We start from the raw sequence: 20,094 nt of genomic DNA on the forward strand, positions 1-20,094 counted from the left end.
TACAAAGATTTGGACCCAAAGAGTAAAGCTGTCATTATTACAAGATGGCATCACTGCACACATAGAAAATCTAAAATGCTCTAGAAAAAAAGCATGAGTATTGATTAATAAGTTTAGCAAAATTCTTGGGTACAAGGTCAATGTATAAAAATGAATTGAATCCTCTATGTGGTTGGCAAACTTTCTTTAAGGACAAGACAGTAAATAACTTAAAGCCTTCGTGCACAACATGATCTGTCACAACTACTCAATTCTGCCACTGTAGCATTCCTTTGGTTCGGGCTCCACACACTGCTCCATACTATAAGATAGTTATAAGTCTCTACTGCCTTAAATTTGTGGTACTATTGTGGTACTGTGTTCCATTCACATGTCTCAAAAGTTTCCTGTCCCTACCTATTTTTGATATCAACCAGTTTTGTATGTCTCACCATATAAGTCAATCTGCAATGTATTTTTAGATATCCATTAATATTTCTAGCCAATTGATAGTACCTTTACCCACTTACTGGAGTTAATAATTTAGTGGGGTTTTTCCCCTTGGTTTCACATACATTTATTTCAATAGATGTCAGGGATTCTAAGCAGGTGGGATTGAACCGTCATTTTGAAACCATTAGTCTGGCCCATCAATTAATTACTCATTAAGAAAAACACTTATGTTTATTTTCAGCAAAGAGAAATATGGTACGATAGCCTTATTATCATAGGCTGAACAGCAAAGAGCAAATCCACTTGGCATCCAGCTCCTGCCCGATTTTACAAGCATACTTTGAGAAATTGATCTAATAATCCCTACAGTGAACAAGAATATCAACGCAGTTTTAAATACTAGCATCTCCTTACTCTTACCATTGCTGAAACACTTGTAGGAAACTGAGTGCAGAAGGTACAATCAGCTAAGACTTTGTCTGCAATACTCCATGACACAGAGACACTAGCTCTTTCACATGTGTGTATTTTAGTGCCACAGTCATCTCAGAGAAGAAAGTAGGTCATACAGAGCAGGTTCTCCCTAATTTCTATCTTTATGTAGTGACTTAATAAAATAGCAGCAGGAAGTGTGCTAAGCATGCTAATAAACTCGAAGTTCCATCTTCCTTAAAAGAATGACATTGAAACAGAAACCCATTCTGTTAATAGGAAACACGGACAATTTGGGTTACCATTGTCTGATATCATTCTATGGCCACCTGAAAACCAACAGTCAGAAAAAGGGAAAATCCCAGTGCCCACAGCCCTGCAGCATTGCACTACAGACAGGTAACTTGTTAGGAAGCACATGAAAGGTGGCGGCAGCGTTTACCAGCATGTCGTCTCTGTGACACCTGGACAAGGCTATCTTGGCAGGAGCAAGGGCAACCAGGTCGCCCGGATGCACTTGACAACTCAGTTGCTCTGACCCAGTGTGTACCCCTGGAAGTGGGCTTGGAACAGCTGCTTGATATTTAAGTCCCACGACTCTGCAGAGCTAGCTAGACAGGAATCTACTATCAAACAACCCAACACGATGGTATAGACACTGTTCACTGGCTTGTCTAATCTCTCACCATCCTCCTCCCTGGCCCTGTTCTGGCCAATGGGATGTAAATGGAAGTCAGCTATGGGGAATCCTAGAAAAGCTTTCGGGTTTGGGGTGCAAGTTCTGCCTACTTTCCTCTTCCCTCTTTCTCCTTTGAATCTTGCAACCATGAAGGAAAGGCCAGGACAATGACAGCACCACTGCCCGCCCTGATAGCACTGAACCGCTAGACCAATGCCAGCAGACAAATGTCTCCACACTGCCTTTTATTGAGAAAATAACCCCCTGCTGTTTTAAACCACCACAGGCAAATTCTATTACTGTAGAAGGCATTCTTGATTGATACAGTGTGTGATGTTTGGGAACAGACATATTCAAATCCTGACTAGTTGGAAAGTGATTAACCTGACTTCCTAAGCCTCAGTTTTCTCATCTGTGAAACGTGAAAGTTAAAGTAAGGTAATTATAAAGGTTCCTAGTATACTGCTTGACACATAGTATTAGTTCCCTTCCCTTAAGAATCCTGAATTTGTTATTCTGATAATTTCATTCAAGCAAGATAATATTGAATAATACTGAAGCAGCTAATAAGCATTTCTTGAATACTTTCTATTGGTTTAGATACCATGCTAAATATTCCAAATGCTAAAAAATAATGACAAAGATGTGATTCTTCTCTTGAGATGTTTGGCTTCTAGTAGAGGTTATAAAAGTTTAAAAAAAAAGATTCTGTAACTAGGGAGTGGAATTAAAACAATTTAAGGGGGAAAAAAATCCCATTATAAGTTTCAAATAAGAGTTACTTATTTCACTGTAAAAAAATAGCATTTTTCATACCGACAAGTTATATGCATTCAAATTATTTACCTCCAAATCCAGTTCCTGAAATTCAAAGTAAAGATTTCTTTCATTCACAGAAGGAAACTCCATTTATCATTTTGAGAGTAGTATACCATAATAGTTAGAGTGTAGGCTCTGGTATCAGACTGCCTGGGTTGAAATCCCAGCTCTAATTCTTAGTAGGTAATATGTCCTTGGCTGAGTCATTTAACCATTTCAGGACCCCAGGCTCCCCACCTGTAGAATGGGGATAATTATGCTACCTTACCCCATAGGATCATGATAAAGATTAAATGAATTTTGAATAGTACCTGATTCCCAGTAAGCACTATATATAGTCCCATTAAATAATAGCTATATTCCAGGATAAAACTGCAGTTTATATACTTATTTCCAAACATATCTCAGATACTTGAGGGTTTCATTCTCTCCTGAACTCTATAAAAATATGGAAGTAGCTTTCCAAAGGTTTGAGGACTTGGTATTCCCCTATTTCTGGTTGAATTATTTTCCCTGCCCTAGGTCCCTAGAGTCAAAAGGGCTAAGCCAGGAGCTGTTGGCTGAGTGCTGACGGTTGCTGAGGCACTTGAGAAAATATGAAAAAAAACAAACAAACCCAGGACTTCCCAGTGACAGGAAAGCCAGAGGGGGGATGCCACTGTCCTGCCAGAGTCAGCTCTGCACAGGGGCTGAGGAGGACCTTGCGCCTGATCCAGGCTCCGAGGAAGGCGAGCTCTGGGCTTGGTCGGCTCTCCATCTGTTCCCAAACCACAGGTGGCTCCAGGTCTCCTCATCTCTCCTCTCCATGGTGCCTTTGTGCACCTGTCTCAAGGTGACCTCAACGTTGAAACTGTTGTCAGACAGAAGCCCCATCCCCTTGCCCCTGCTCTTCAGCCCCTCAGAAGCACTCTGCAGTCATGCCCATCACCACTGTCAGGGGGCAGCCTGAACACATCCCTCAGACCTCTCAAGCTAGGACGGTCTGACTTAGGAAAACGGAGATAAGCAATTAAAGATAGTTTTTGGTGATCCTACCATGAAAATGAGACAAAATGGTAAAAGTCAATTTTTTTAAAAAAGTCTGTTCTAGTGTTGAGTCTAAGAAAATAGGCAAACAATTTAATTTGCAAAGTCCCATCAATTGTCAAGATAACTGAATTAACAAACTGGATCAAATCTTCTGATTGACTTAAGGTCCAAAAGAACAACATTTTGGACCACATATCCCTGTGCAATATCTCTTGAACAACGGAAGCTATTGGGGAAATTTATTTTCGAAGTGGAGATATAGAAAACCATTGTTTGATTAATAGAAACTTGATGGGAATAAAGGTTGCATATGCTGTGTGTTACTGCCCCCCAGCGTCCATTGCCATTGTTGACACGTGTCTTTTATTTGGAAAGAACAGCTCCCTGGTGGTGCCTTCCTGACTTTTCTTTAATTTTGGTGAAGATAGTTTGGTTTGTTCGATTTTCAATGAATTCTCTTTTCATGGGTTGAAAATTTAGAATTCAGAATAGACATCCTACAAATCAAGGGAAGACAAAACAAAACAAAACAAAACAAAACAAGACTGGGAGTGAGAATTGGGTGACGTAAGGGGTTGCTTTGAATATTAAGCCTCATTACAGTACTCCAAAATTAATGATATTTGAAAAAGAGGAAGTACCCGTAATTCCCAGTGGAAACTACTCAGGCAACTTTCTATAACAAATTGTCCTCCTCCCCCAGCCCTGTGGCTCTTGGCTATTTCTTTTTTTTTTAATATTTAATTAATTTATTTATTTAGGCTGCGCCAGGTCTTAGTTGCAGCATGCGGGATCTTTAGTTGTGGCATGCAGACTCTTAGTTGAGCCGTATGGGCTTCTTAGTTGCAGCATGTGGACTCTTAGTTGCAGCATGGAGGATCTAGCTCCCCGACCAGGGATGAACCCCAGCGCCTTGCACTGGGAGCGTGGAGTCTTACCCACTGGACCACTAGGGAAGTCCTCTCTTGGCTATTTCTTAACATTTCTTCCCTGGGAGTTGACAGAGGTAGTTAACTGCCAGCCCATCAATTGGTCACCAGTTAGCACCTCTGGTAGGTCTGAGAGTGAGGATTTCATTCACCAACAGCATCTACTTCAAATAAAAATAGCAGATGGAGCTAAATGAGATCTGGGTGTTTCCTTAGATTCCTATGAATCCTACGTCAACTTTTTGTCACCACTTGCATTCCTAGGGTCCAGGCTAGGTTTAGAAGTATCTCACTTTTCTCCTCATGCCCCATCAACTATGATGAGTCACCAAATACACTGAACAAGCCAACATCATTCTTTACTCTTTGAAAGCTCACAAGGCTGTAGAATGAATATAAAAGAAGTCTATATCTATGTGTATGTATGGATCAGTGGGAGTTTGCAATCATTAGGTATATAAATACTATATTTGTTCTAATTTAAATTTAATCTTTTCTGAGCCCCTATTCTGTTAGGCTGGAGGGGATTTCAATCAGGCTTATTATTGGGGTTTCCTATAACCCCACTCCCATCCTCGGCTCAGAATTTTCTGAGGTAGACTTACGCAGAACAGAACATTCGAGAAGTGCCTACTGACCTCTGATCCACATTTGCAGTCACAGATAGGCTGTGAGGACGGATAAAAAAACTGAGTCATGAAGTTATTAGAAAATTTGCTTCACATTTCACAGCAAATCAATTATTAGAGAAATGCAAATCAAAACTACAATGAGGTACCACCTCACATGGGTCAGAATGGCCATCATCAAAAAGTCTACAACTAACAAAGGCTGGAAAGGGTGTGGAGAAAAGGGAATTCTCCTACACTGTCAGTGGGAATGTAAATTGGTGCAGCCACTATGGAGAACAGTATGGAGGTTCCTTTAAAAACTAAAAATAGAGTTACCATATGATTTAGCAATCCCACTCCCGGGCATATATCCGGAAAAGATGAAAACTCTAATTAGAAAAGATACATGAAGCCCGATGTTCACAACAGCACTGTTTACAATAGCCAAGACATGGAAGTAAACTAGATGTCCATCAACAGAGGAATGGATAAAGAAGATGTGGTATACACACACACACACACACACATACACACACACACACACACACACAATGGAATATTACTCAGCCATAAAAAGAAAGAAATAATGCCATTTGCAGCAAAATGGACGGACCTAGAGATTATTATACTAAGTGAAGTCAGAAAGAGAAAGACAAATACCATGTGATATCACTTATACACAGAATCTAAAATATGACACAAGTGAACTTATTTACAAAATAGAAACAGACTCACAAACATAGAAAACAAACTTATGGTTACCAAAGGGGAAAAGGAGGTGGGGGAGAGATAAATTGGGAGTTTGGGATTAGCAGATACAAACTACTATATATAAAATAGATAAACAACAAGGTTCTACTATACAGCACAGGGATATTAATATCATGTAATAAACCATAATGGAAAAGAATATGAAAAAGAGTACGTATATACCTGTATAACTTAATCACTTTGCTGTTCATCAGAACCTAACACAACATTGTAAATCAACTATACTTCAATAAAATTTTTTTTAAAAAATTCACAGCAGGGCTTCCCTGGTGGCACAGTGGTTGAGAGTCCGCCTGCTGATGCAGGGGACACGGGTTCGTGCCCCGGTCCGGGAAGATCCCACATACCGCGGAGCAGCTGGGCCCGTGAGCCATGGCCGCTGAGCCTGCATGTCCGGAGCCTGTGCTCCGCAACGGGAGAGGCCACAACAGAGAGAGGCCCGTGTAACTCAAAAAAAAAAAAAAAAAAAAATTCACAGCAAATCTTTAGTAGAATCATTGCTAAAAGTTAGGTCTTCTGACCACTTGTGGTAGCTCACATACTTTTTAAAAAATCAGTATTTTTTTTCAACTTTTTGGAGTTGTAACTCATAATTCATAATACATTGACACTCCTCACTCACCCTCTCCTCATTCCCTCGAAATAATATAAGGTGTGTCATTTACTAAACTGTGCTTCTCATTCATGATCTGATTTGACCCTTACATCAACCCTGTGAGTGATATTATCCCCATTTTATAGGTGAAGTGCGGAGAGATTAAGTAATAGGCCCATGGCAACACAGCCAGTAAGAGGCAGAATTAGATCTGAAATTGAGTTTGTCTAGCTCTAAAACCTATTTACTTAATTAACTACAATGCTATTGCCTTTTCTAGTAAAATTATGAGGAGGAAGGAAATAGTACAGCTTTTTAAAGACTAAATTAAATCATAACATTGTTTCACTTCTTTGGGGTGAATTTTGGACACTATGATCCCACTGGTTGGAGCTCCTATGTTAGTCTTTACTTTTTCAAAGACAAACTTGTACAGTGGATAAATTCATCTCCAAATTTCAAGTGTAAAATTGTAGATACATGATAGTAACTTAGAACAAATATTCTAAGGTTTATTGCAATTAAAGTATTACCAATAATAATTTAGCACTGTCATAGCACAGTGTACGGATGCATATCCCTAATCCAATCCTACTACATTTGCCTAAATGTACCTCTTTTCCCATTTATCTTCATTTTAAGAGGTTTCCAGATTCTCACATAAAGTGTCATGGCCCTTAAAAGAACAATGAAGCGGGCTTCCCTGGTGGCACAGTGGTTGAGAGTCCGCCTGCCGATGCAGGGGACACGGGTTCGTGCCCCAGTCCGGGAGGATCCCACGTGCCGTGGAGCGGCTGGGCCCGTGAGCCTGCGTGTCCGGAGCCTGTGCTGTGCAACGGGAGAGGCCACAACAGTGAGAGGCCCGCGTACCGCAAAAAAAAAAAAAAAAAAAAAAAGAAGAAGAAAATTAAGATAGAAGAAACACAGGTAGAATATTGTAAAAGCCTATATGGAATGAGAAAAAAACTAAAATAAATTATAATTTTGCTTCAAAGAAAACTTTTTGTAGTAATTTTATTTTTAATTACAGAGAAGACTTTTGAGCAGCCCAGAATTTCAAAAATGGAACTTTTATTCAAGCCTGCCATCTTGAGGTCAGTTAGAGAAATACTTAGTCTTTGGGGGGAATCTATACCATATAAGTCTATAACATTAAAAAAGAGCATAAGCATTCCTATTTGGAATGATAATATTTTAACTGCAATAATAGGTTTAAAAAAAAACATGAATTACTCTCAGAAAACATGAATCCAAAGCTTGCCACCATCAACGTGTTAACAGTCATCACTGATTGAATCACGGTTTTGCCAATGCCTTCCAGGCAAAGACCAACAGAAACACACGTGGAGTTGAAAAAGCTGGGTTATTACAAGTTGCAGTGAGGTGGGGACACTCACGATGGGGTGCTCAGGGCCTCATAAAAGACTTATTATAGGATTTAAGGTTTAAGGAAGCAGGGCTTTGCCCTGGATTGGATGCTTGCATTTGTTAATAAACCAGTATTGATGTATTTTTGTTAACTAAAGTCCATAGTTTATTCCTATTTCATTAGTGTTAACCTAATGTCCTTTTTCTGTTTCCAGGATCCCATCCAGACATCTCATTACATTTAGTTGCCATGTCTCCTGAGGCTACTCTTGGGTGTGACAATTTCTTAGACTTTCCTAGTTTTTGATGACCTTGACAGTTTTGAGGAATACTGGTCAAGCATTTTATATGATGCCATTGGAATCTGTCTAACGCTTAACTCATGATTAGACTGGGATGATGAGTTTAGGGGAGAAAAACCACAGAGGTAAATTGCCATTTCATCACTTCATGTCAAGGGTACGTACTCGCTATGTACTGTTGAGACTTATCACTGTTCATACTGACCTTGATCCCTGAGGTGGTGTTTATCAGACTTTGCCACTGTGAAGTGACGGTTCCCCTGCACTTCCACACTGTCCTTTGGAAAGAACTCCCTACGAGCAACTCACACATAAAAAGCAGGGATTTGTGCTCCCCTCCCTGAGTGAAGGGTATCTACATAAATTATTTGGAGTTCTGCCCAGCAGATTTGTCTAAATTGAATTTTTAAAAATTTGTCCATTTTTTTAAATTCAATTACGTATTTGTGCCAATATGGACTCATGGATATTTAGTTTATACTTTTGGTGATAATCCAATACTACTCTATTTATTTTGTTGATCAAATTGTTCCAGGCCTTGGGAATTCTTCCAGTTGGCTCCTGAGTCCCTCTGAAAAACCCCATCCATGTAGGCTTTTTTGTTTTGTTTTTCCTTGAGCACTTCCTTACTTTCTGGCATTAACAAGATGCACCAGGCTCATCTTGTATATTTCCTGCTCCAGTTCTAGAATCATCCATTTCTCCAAGTAGCCCAAGTTCCTTTTATTGGAAATCAAAATTCCAGTGAGAGGTGTGCTTGTTGCTACTGGGGTGTCTTCCTTCTAGCCTTTCTCAGCTTACAGAGCAAGGAAATACATATATGTATACTAACCATGCTTATACACACATTCATAAGTATTTCTATATGTAACCATCTGTATCCGTATTAAGCTAAACATGAGTTCCTATTCACGTTTCCAAATCTAATTCATGACCACATGGATCATTCTAACCTCCTCTTGCTTACCTGTAAATTCCCACTCCAACAGGAAGAAACCTGGCTCCCACCATCTTCCATCCATTTACTAAAATCTTCAGTTCCAGTGTACATGTATAGTGGTATCAGAATTGTTAACGTGTACACCCATGTGAAACAACCTTATCTGCTAGAATACAATGAGAGCTTATATTTCAAAGATAAACTTAAGCCTTGGATAGCATAGTCTGCTAAGAAATTTTTAGTTTTTCCTTAAAAATATGAACTGCTAACAAACATAATTAAGTCAAAGACTAAGAGGAGTCTCTAGAAAGTAGTGCAGGGTATAGACGGCTGGCCAACAGAGGCAAGCAACCATGGGATATTTTTCTCCTACAGGCAAATGAAGGAGAGTGGCTGAATTTGGGGTATCACAGCAATGAACAGTGATGTATGAATGGAAAAGCAACATCATTTCATAAGAGGTTAGGTGACTAGTTGAAAAGTGGTGAGCATTTGTGTCAGTAGAATAGTATGTAAAGCATGGGAATCATTAAAGTTAGTGGAGATTATAGAAATAAATTGAGGTTTTTGCACCTTTTGCCATTACTATTATAACTCTTAGAGAAGGTGCGTATGACTTGGCTATTGGAGCTAATGAAAGACCTTTCATTAGGTCTCTAATGATTCCCATGATTCAGTATTCCTAGAGTATGTCCAAACCTTTTATGAACAAAGGGGGAAAATGCTCGTGAATCTAAAATTATGGAAGTCTTTTGGCACACAATTATTGTATCAGCCTTTGTGCTTAAGTACAAGTATGCTTCTTTTAACCTGAATGTATTCAATAATTTGAGAGGTATTTGTGTTAGCAACCAGTGTTTTGTATCGTTTAAAAATTTTGTTTAGGAACTGTTCGGATCTTCAGTGAACTTAATCATTTCTCTACGATCTTAATGTTAATGAAGGATCTGGAAATTACAATTTAACTAGTATTATATTTTTGATTTGGAGCATTGTAAGCTTTCATGATATTAAACCTTTAAAAAAGATACTAATTATTATCATTCTGTTAAGTATAATTATATATGTATAATTTTTCATTTTAAACAAGCCTTGGAAACTATTAGTTTATTTAACTTATAAAACCATTGTAGGAAATTTTGAATTATGTGAACTTTAACCCTGGTCTTGAACAAATCAAAATATTTTGCTAACATTATTTCTATATGATAAGCTAATTTTTAAAACTCTGATCATGTTCCAAAATTCCTCTTTTATTTCGAAATTAAAACTTTTTTTTACTACCTCATAGCTATAAAAACAAAGGCTAATATGTAAAGATACTTTGCAGTACCCATTAAAAGAAACACAATTTAATAACTTTTTCTTTCGTTTAGAAAATATTTACTGTACTATATATCCCCACAGTGTACGAGAAATGACTTTTTTGATCAGTTCTTTGGAAAAATTTTGAAAAATAACTTTTTTGGGGATCAGTTGATCTTTAGACTTTAGAAGAAAGGATAAAAGAACAAAAGGAAAGTGGCATACAGCTGTTTTTTTTTCCAAAACTTGGGCCCTTGACAATATTATCAAGTCATACAGTTTGAGAAAAGCCATCAGTGATTAATCCTAAAAGTACAGAAGCAAAGAAGAGGATAACTCTTAATGCCTATGTTGAATAAAATGATCTCTTTTAGATGAGCAAGGCAATTTCCTCATGAAGTCTCCTTTTTTTTTTTTCACATAAACAATCTTGTTCATGTCAAAAGCGCCCCAAAATGACCATTGCAATTCCAGTTTCTCCTTGGTGAAATGTTGCCAGTGATGAGATCAATGTACAAGGTAGTGTATGGTGAGGAAACATGATGAAGGAGTCAGATGTTAGCCTGGAAGAAGTGTCACTGTAGATTGAGACAGTTCCATGAGAACTGAGTGATCTGGTGTATAAGGATAATGCTGTGTAACTGTGTCTCTGGAACCCGGTCAAAGGACAAGAACCACTATTCAGGGACTGGGAAAAGCCTCCTGATAATGGGCAGATTAAACTAAACAAAGCCAAGCTCAAGAACACAGACCGAGGAAGAAATCCTTATAAGGTTAATTTTTTGTTGGTTTTATTTTAAATAAATAAATTTATTAAAAGAAAAAAGAAAGAAATACTCCTTAGCCCTCAGACAAGTAGTTGATCTATCTTGGAAAACTTTCAAAGATCATCTATTTTTTTTTTTTTTTTAACATCTTTATTGGTGACTGGAGGCAAAGTTCGTCCAAGAAACACAGGTCCTGGGAGAACTTCTGCACTCTTCAGCCACCAGGGCTGGCTCAAACAAAGAGTCATCAGACCTAGTCTATCTTGTACTTATAAACTTTTCCTCTTGTTAGTAAACAGCACTAAAGTTGCCCAAGACAACTGGACAGATTCTCAAGACATGCAGACAGGCCATAGGCCAGGACTCTATGTTACAATGTTACAAAGTTAGAAATAAATCGTGTCAAGAAACACTATAACTCCAATCAGACAACCACAAAAAATTCCAAGGAACTTTATTTCTAGGAAGCCCAGCACTGAAAGTCTTTAATGAAATATCAGAGCTCAATTCAGTGTGAATTTCTTTCTCAGTCCAGGGCTGGCAGAAAATAGGTACAGAAGAGGGGTCTCAAATGTACACACGATTGCTGATTTGAGTGCAAGGCAGGGAGCGCTTCAGCTGAATCTCAGCAAAGGTTCATTTTTGTTAATGTCATTCAGTCAGTGACCACTGGGAGCACATCTGTAGTTGAGTAAGTTGGATTGTGACTCATCACAGCGAGGGAGAACGCAAACATGGGGAACCGTGGGGTAACTTAGTAAGAAGTGTCAGAAAGGACTCACAGAGTTTAAGGGAAGTTTAAAGAATTGGGGCTTTACTCTGGATTGAGTGCTATCAGGAAATGGGGGTAATTTTATATATAAGTATCTCAATAAGTTTTACCTAGAGAGAAGGAAGACTAGAGTGAAGCTCAGTCTATAATTGGTTTAAAAAAAAAAAAAAAAGCAGCATCACTCATATTAGCCAGGATAGGAGAATATTTTGGTCCTTTATATCAGGGGTCCCCAACTTCCAGGCCATGGCTTCCCTTGCTCGCCTGCCGCTCCCCATTGCTCCCCATGGCTCGCATTACTGCCTGAACCACACACCCCCACTCCCAGCCCCGCCACCTCCATCCATGGAAAAATTGTCTTCCATGAAACAGGTCCCTGGTGCCAAAAGGTTGGGGACCACTGCTTTATATGGTTTAGACAACATTCATGTTTTTGTCTATGTTCAAGCATGATTAGAGAGTGATATTGTTTTTGTCATGATCCATGATGATTATAGAGTGGTCTCGTCTGAGTTTGATATTCTGTGAAATTATTTCCGTTTAACAGGAAAATACAAAGTGTAGCTCTTAGCAACAACAAGGCCAGCAGACGGTATCAAGCCAGTTCCCGGCTGTCAAGGGTGGCTTTTCTCTTTCTTTTAAATCTGTAGGACGCAAACCTCAAGATAACTATGCCTAAAGCTCACAGCCAAGTGTGTTTTGACATGGCTACGGAATCATAACCCACAAAAAAAAGGTTAAATTTATAACAAATATCTATGTTCTTAAGAGCCTTAATACAAGCTGAGAATGAAAGTTTAATCTGATTAAATGTTATCAGTAACAGAATATTGTGATGGTTAATTTGATTTGCCAACTGGACTGGGCCACTGGGTGCCCAGACACTTGCTCAAACATTATTCTGGGTGTGTCTGTGAGGGTGTTTCTGGGAGAGATTAACATTTGAATCAGTAGACTGCGTAAAGCAGATTTTCCCCCTAGTATGAGTGGGCCTCATCTAATGAATGGAAGACCTGAATAGAATAAAAAGGCTGAGTGAGATGAACTCCCCCTGCCTGATTGCCTTGAGCTGGAACATCAATGTCCTGCCTTCCAATTAGGATGGAAACATCAGCCCTCCTCGGATCTCTGGGCTTTCCACTGGCACCACACCATCAGCTCTCCCTGTTCTCAAGCTTTCAGACCTGGACTGAAACTACACCATCACGTTGCCTAAGTCTCCAGCTTGTCGACTGGAGATCATGCAACTTCTCAGCCTCCCTAGTCTTGTGAGCTAGTTACTTAAAATCAATTTCTTTATCTCTTATAATAAATCATATGACTCATTCTGTAAATGACTATACAGCAAACATACACACGTATCTTATTGGTTCTCTTTCTCTGGAGAATGCTGACTAATCCAAATATCAAGGTACAATGAACTGGTATGAGTCATACACAGAAAGTCAGTTTACAAATAACCACTTCTTGAAACTTTCCAATTTTAGGAAACCTTTCACAGACTTGCTATAAGAGTAAAGGAATCTTTTCAAGAGGAAAAGCAAAGAACTTACTAGTGAAAAGTGTTCTTAATGTTCTTTGACCAAAGAAGTTTCTACAGATCCACAGGGCTCTGTGATGGAGGAATGTGTTCAATTAATGAGTGCTCCTGAATACAAGCTTTAATTGATCCTCCGTCACAGGCCCAAGCTTCTTTACGGGGTCCCTCTTAAGAGATAAAAATTTAAAAAGACACCAGATATTCCAGTTCCTGAGATATAAGTGTAAAAGGTTTAGAAGTCTCAGAGATATTAAGCAAATGACAAAAAAAAAAAAAAAAAAGATTGTATAAGCCAAACTTTCACACAGCACACTCTACTGCTAAACAATAACAACAAAACACAAAGCAAGCAATCCATAAAATTATCTCCAAATTCATTTTTCCATTGCGAAAAGTCAAGGTAGAATTACATGCAAGTTGATTTTCATTTACTAGCATTCTTTAAAGAAATACATGTGTATTTCTAGGAACAATCTTACGACTATAAAGTTAAAAAGTTTTTTAGATGAAGCAATCTCTAGATATTGGAGTTTCTGGATTGGTCATAAAGGGGTGATGAAGTTGGGGCCTCCTTAAGAGATTCTAGGCATCTGCATTCTAAAGGTTTCCAACTCACCTACACATCCAGGGGTGCATTAGTCCCATTTACTCAGTGATTTTGGAAACTGAGTCACCAAAAATGGGGCAGCAATTTAGAAGAAAGCACCTGTTGAAAAAGAGATAAGACCCTGGAAGAGGGGACCAGAATTTAAGAAGACTCGGATGAGTGAATGGACAGGAATCAAAAGGATTTTGTCAGCAGGTACCATGCTGATGAAAGGAAAATCAAAGTGGACAGGAACGAGTTGGATCTGAGTTTGTGCATCAAGTCTTAGAATACGAGTAATTTAAAATATTTCTTTTTGTTTGTTTATTTTCATGTGTCTCATACAAAAAGCTAGATGGGCTTAAGATCCCTGTGCCTTAGAAGAAAGGCAGGCCCACTGTCAGTCACGTGCCCACAAAGGCTGCCTTTCTGAGTCAGTCTTAAGCTTTAGGGCTTGGCAGAACTGTATTGTAGTTTCAAAAACTGAATGTGGTGGAACCACAAAAATTCTTCTTCCATAGGAGTCCAACTCCCTAAGTGATTCCAAGGCTGCACTAAGTATGATGGGATTTCATATTTGGTCTGAAGAATCAAGGTCAGGATGGCATTTTTTTTTTTTGCGGTACGCGGGCCTCTCACTGTCGTGGCCTCTCCCGTTGCGCAGCACAGGCTCTGGACGCGCAGGCTCAGCGGCCATGGCTCACGGGCCCAGCCGCTCCGCGGCATGTGGGATCTTCCCGGACCGGGGCACGAACCCGTATCCCCTGCATCGGCAGGCGGACTCTCAACCACGGTGCCACCAGGGAAGCCCAGGATGGCATATTGGTAAAAGGTTTGACAGTCCAGAGGTTGAATATCCAGCTTACCCACATATTAGCTGTGGGATCTTGGGCAAATTAGTATCTGAGCCTCATTTTCCTTACAAGGTTGTTTTAGGGATGAAACTAGTTAGCATAATGCCCAGTCCATAGCTCAACAAATGGCAGGCATCCCTACTCCTATCACCTAAACTGAACATATGGAGAGAAGCCAACTGATGTTAAAATGACATCTACTATGCGGCAGGCACTGTACTAGTTGTTTCCAGGTATGACCTCCTTTAATCTTTACAAAGTCCCCAAAAGATAGGATATTCCTCTTCTATGTCACAGGAGTCTGGAACTGAGACTGTATCACAGCAAAGTATAGTAGAAAATACACTGAGGGGGTAGGGGGTGTCTCATTGTAAACAGATGATTGCTAATGCTTCCTTCAGCCACCAGGTCCTAATTCTACGACCCAATATGATAAAGAGAATGTGGATAGAGTTATAGTCAGGTTTCTCAATATTGACAGGAATTTTAAAGGGGAAAATACAATCTTTCAAACACTGTATTATAATGAATCAACATTTGCAATTTTTCAGAGCAACGCTCGGAAAACAACTGTAACTATTTTTTCAGAACTTGTCTAAGCGATCCAAAATCTGAAATACAGTTTTTCCTTCAAGTAATGGCTTATAATGTCAAAGACAGGCATAATTTCAGTGCTATTTGATGCTTGAAAGGAACAGTTTCTTCCCTCACCTGCAAAGTTGTGAGTTGCCACCTGGTGATAGCAGAGTTCCATTCACGCCATCTGAGAGGAATGGGCACTCCTAAATATGAAATAAGCCACAAAAATGCCAATTGGTTTTTGCTTAAGGAGTAGGTTTCTCTAGAAGAAAAATGGCTAGACACTAGGTTATTAAATTAAACAAGTATTATCCACACAGATATACTCAAGAGTGAATTAGGGGGAAAAAGGAATTATGCAATTGAGCAAGTCTCTTGCTGGTTCTCATTACTAGAACCAGCTAAATCACATTCCTCTTCTGCTCTGTTACAGAACCCGGTCACAAGGTTGTTCTGGCTTACTTACAGCTTAGATTGCTCTAGCAGCACCTTTGCAGCCTCCTCTTCCATCACAGATCACCACAGTTCTCCCTACTATTCCTTGTGTTCCATTCCTCCCACTTTCCCTCCCTCTCTCTCTTCTCTAAGGCTTTTTCTAAACCACAAGGGACTTTTTCCTGGCTTCCAGGAAACTTCAAATCCCCAAATAACTGCAGAGGCTTTAACCCAAACTTGCAGTCTTTCTTTTGTTAAAGCTCCATTTTGACAGTTACCTTGTGCCCTCTCTGGCTGTATTATTTGCAGATAAACAATTTGAAGGCTCATGTATTCATTTTATAAACTTGTATTACAATCCAGTTTTCAATTCTACTTCAAATAACAGTCAATAGAATTTTTCATGCTTCTGACCTGAATTATGTTTTTTTGTTTTGTTTTGTTTTGTTTTGTTTTTTCCGGTACGCGGGCCTCTCACCGTTGTGGCCTCTCCCATTGCGGAGCACAGGCTCCGGACGCGCAGGCTCAGCGGCCATGGCTCACGGGCCCAGCCGCTCCGCGGCATGCGGGATCCTCCTGGACCACGGCACGAACCCGTGTCCCCTGCATCGGCAGGCGAACCCTCAACCACTGTGCCACCAGGGAAGCCCTGAATTATGTTTTATAACCAGAAGAAGAGGGCAGCTTTAATTAATTTCTTTATTACACAACAGATCACTCAAAATATTGCCACTGTCTGGCCTCAACCTTGACCATGAAACTTAAGGCTTTCCTTTGTTGCAAGCACACATCTAAAATCTAATCGAAATAATTTCAGGAAAAATTAAAAATGCATCAGCTGATATTTTGTTCTTAACAAAAGCAAAAGGTACTAAACTCAATTCCTGATTTTATCCTACCACTAGCCTGTACTCCAATTATCAGTTAAAATAAATAAACCCTGTTTTTGATAAACAGAGTTCTCCTTTCACCGTGCCATTGACTGTGCTGGGTTCTCCGGTCATCTCAGCAGGACCACCTCTCACTTCCAAGGTTGGGTGCCATGTTTCCCAGAATGCCTTTTCTGTATGGTTCAGGGTTTGATTTTTTGCCATCAGAGGTACTTGCATGGGATTTAGAAAGTTAAACCATCCTTCTCAGGATGTCTGTGTGGCCAGGGGTGATGGCATCTTGGGCTTTTTGATAATTTCAGCTTCCTTCTCCTCTCCAGTTCTTAACGCTGACATCATTGATGGACTCTCTCTGATCCTCTCCCTGTAGCAGCCAGAGCTTCTCTCCATCAGCTCTCCCACATATGTGTAAGCCCGGATTCCTTTATTAAATCCCTTTCCTCCTGTAATGCTTGAAGTGACTCTGTTTTCTAGACTGAACCCATTTCCATTACTAAAAATTGTACTAATGGTTGTTATAGAAGATCAGACAAGGAAAAACTTCACAAAGTCCTACCAAAGTTTGTCCAGTGAAAGGAGGCAAACAATAGTAATTAATGGAGCAAGTGAAAAAAAAAACAAAAAGAGTTTTCTACTTTTACAAATGGCTGAACTCACACAAGAAAAAGAAATATTTGAATGCAAGTGAGGATTTTGTATTAGGCATCTTTACTGGTAAAACTTCTAGGTATTTTTTACTGAAAACTGTTTTATACTGCTTTCTCTCCTATCTTCTCTGAAAAGGCTGGCTGCACTTTCCAATTCCCAGGGGTAATTTAGCATATTCCCGGGCATGCCTCTTGCCTCACCCCAGCTACACTGTAGCTTTATGTCCTGTTTGTTAATATCTGAAATAGAAGCTCTACTGACACCTGATGCATCCCACCAACATTGGCTAGCAGACTTCTTGTAATTGTCTGACCTTCTCATCCTTACTGCATTTTAAAATTACTTAACCAATGGATGTGCTAAAAGTTTGGGCCCTGAGATTGTTGGAGGAAAAGGTCACACAACTCCAATAAACACAGAATTTTATTTTTCACTGGTGATGGGATTCATGGTCTAGTACCATATACCTTGCAAAGAAAGTAGAGAAAAAGCATTGCGCTTTCAGAGTGCTGGCGTAGCGTGTGGTGGTGATGGGGGGGGTCTCCTTCGTCCTGCATATTTACCCACATGTCCATCTATGTTTGCATTAAATTTCTAATTTAGCATTCTAGAGGAGTGAACGGTTTTTTTTATATATGCTTTAACATTTATTACATAATAAGACCAATTCTTACTTAAATATTAAAAAACAAACTCGGAGGGCTTCCCTGGTGGCGCAGTGGTTAAGAGTCTGCTTGCCGATGCAGGGGACACGGATTCATGTCCCGGTCCGGGAAGATCCCATATGCCGCGGAGCGGCTGCGCCCATGAGCCATGGCCGCTGAGCCTGCGCGTCCAGAGCCTGTGCTGCACAACGGGAGAGGCCACAACAGTGAGAGGCCCGCGTACCGCAAAAACAAACAAACTCAGAAAAGTTATAATTATGTTTTAAAATTTTATTAGCTTTTCCTTGTGAGGACTGCATTAAATTAAAACTAAAATGAGAAGAAGAGTTAATTTTCTGCATCTGACTTTTTCCCCATGCAAGACTGTATTTGTCAGGATGGGGTAGGTGTTTCCATAGTAACAAACAGCCCCCACACCCCAGTGGATTTCACAGCAGGTTTGTTTCTCACTCACATACACGGTACACTATTAGCCATGAGGGAAGCCGTGCCCATCACCCTCACCCAGGCATCCTGGTTACTGGAGACTCTAGTGCACCCTGTGTTTCCAGAATCACATGAGCAGGAGGAAGAGAGGTGGAGACTCACGCACTCACTCTTTAAGCTTCTACTTGGAGGTGACACATGCCACTTGCATTCACATTCCAGCGCCTAAAGAAGTCATTTGGCTTCACTTAACTTCAGAGTGGTAGAGAATTAAAATCCTATCATAGGCCAGAAGGAGAACTGGAATATGCATGCCTGAACCATAGCTAAAGTTCTTTTTCAGCTTACAGAAAACGGTTTCATTTATTGCCATTGTCAGCTTATATTACAGTCTAGTGAGTGCATGCATTATCAGTGGGGACAACAGTCTCCCTAGGGGATGAACACTGGTTCATTATGGGTTGGGGGGCAAAAATTTAAATATTACAATGATCTATAGCCCTCCAAAGGGCCATATTATATAAACAGGTATACTATGATATTAAAATTTCATTTCTGGGGTGATTGGGGAAAAAGTATAAACAGGCTCCTAGGGGGGTTAATAATGAAAATAAAGTTGAGAAGTACTGGTCTAGCAGAAAGTATACTGAATTCAAGAATCAGGAAGGAGGCATTCGAATTCTGGCATTGAGTGAGATCAGTTAATTGATCACTCAGTTAGCTTGAAAAGCTTAGTTCTTCTCATCCTTTGTATTAGTTTCCTAGGGCTCCTGAAACAAATGACCATAAAATGGGTGATGTAAAATAATGGAAATTTATTCTCTCACAACTCTAGAGGCTAGAAGTCTAAAATATCAAGGTATCAAGGTACCAGTAGAACCTTCCCTCTCTGAACTCCCTGAGGGAGAACTGTCCCATGTGTCTGTCTTAGCTTCTGGGGGAAGCCAGCAATCCTTGGTGTTCCTTGGGTTGTGACAGCATAACTCTAATCTCTGTCACTGTCTTCAAATTGTCTTCTCTATGTGTGTCTGCATGTCTCCAAATCTCTCTCTCCTTATAAAAACAATATTCACTGGAATTTGGTCCATCCTAATAGAGAATGATCTCATCTTAACTTAATTACATCTGCAAAAGCCCTACTTCCAAATAAGGTCATATTCACAGGTACTGGGGGTTAGGACTTCAACATATCTTTTGGGGGAAATCAACAAAACTAGAATCTATACCCTTTGATTACATAACTATGCATGTGACATTTTTTGCAGTGCCCACTGCATTCCAGGCTCTGTGATCAAGACAGAAAGATTCCTTTACTCGGTGCATATGTATTTAGTCCCTACTATATGCCAGGCACTGTTATAGACACTAGGGTTACAGTCATAACAGTAAAACCACCAAAATTCTCAACCAGTTTCTACCAATTTTCTAGGGCTTACAATCTACGGTAGAAATGGATGATAGACATATACTATGACACTAAGAAGAAAAATAAGGCAGAGTAAGATGATAGAGAGTGACAGAGTGGAGTATGTGATTGTGGGTAAGGTAGTGGGGGAAGCCTCTTTATGGAGGGGAGTTTGAGTAAAGGCTCTGAATGAAGGGAGGGAAAAATCATGTGACTACTGAGGAAAGAGAGTTGCAGACAGAGAACAGCAAGTGTAAAGGTCCTGAGCATGCAGGACCATAAAGGGCAGTGCAGCCAGCCTTCTCAGAGAAGAAA

At 39.8% G+C, this 20,094-nt stretch overlaps 1 protein-coding gene across 4 annotated transcripts in view; it reads right to left on the reverse strand.

Annotated features, from left to right (window-relative positions):
* Positions 1-20,094, reverse strand: part of SH3GL2 (SH3 domain containing GRB2 like 2, endophilin A1) — a 680,775-nt gene that overhangs the window by 641,724 nt on the left and 18,957 nt on the right. Inside the window, exon 2 of one of the 4 annotated variants that reach the window (XM_079927987.1) lies at positions 15,443-15,513. The exons of the other annotated variants lie outside the window; for them this stretch is intronic. The gene's annotated coding sequence lies outside the window, so the exon portion shown is untranslated. The remainder of the gene's footprint in view (positions 1-15,442; positions 15,514-20,094) is intronic. 4 annotated transcript variants of the gene reach the window in all.

Source organism: Stenella coeruleoalba, assembly GCF_951394435.1.
Source record: "Stenella coeruleoalba genome assembly, chromosome: 7".
Taxonomy (NCBI): domain Eukaryota; kingdom Metazoa; phylum Chordata; class Mammalia; order Artiodactyla; family Delphinidae; genus Stenella; species Stenella coeruleoalba.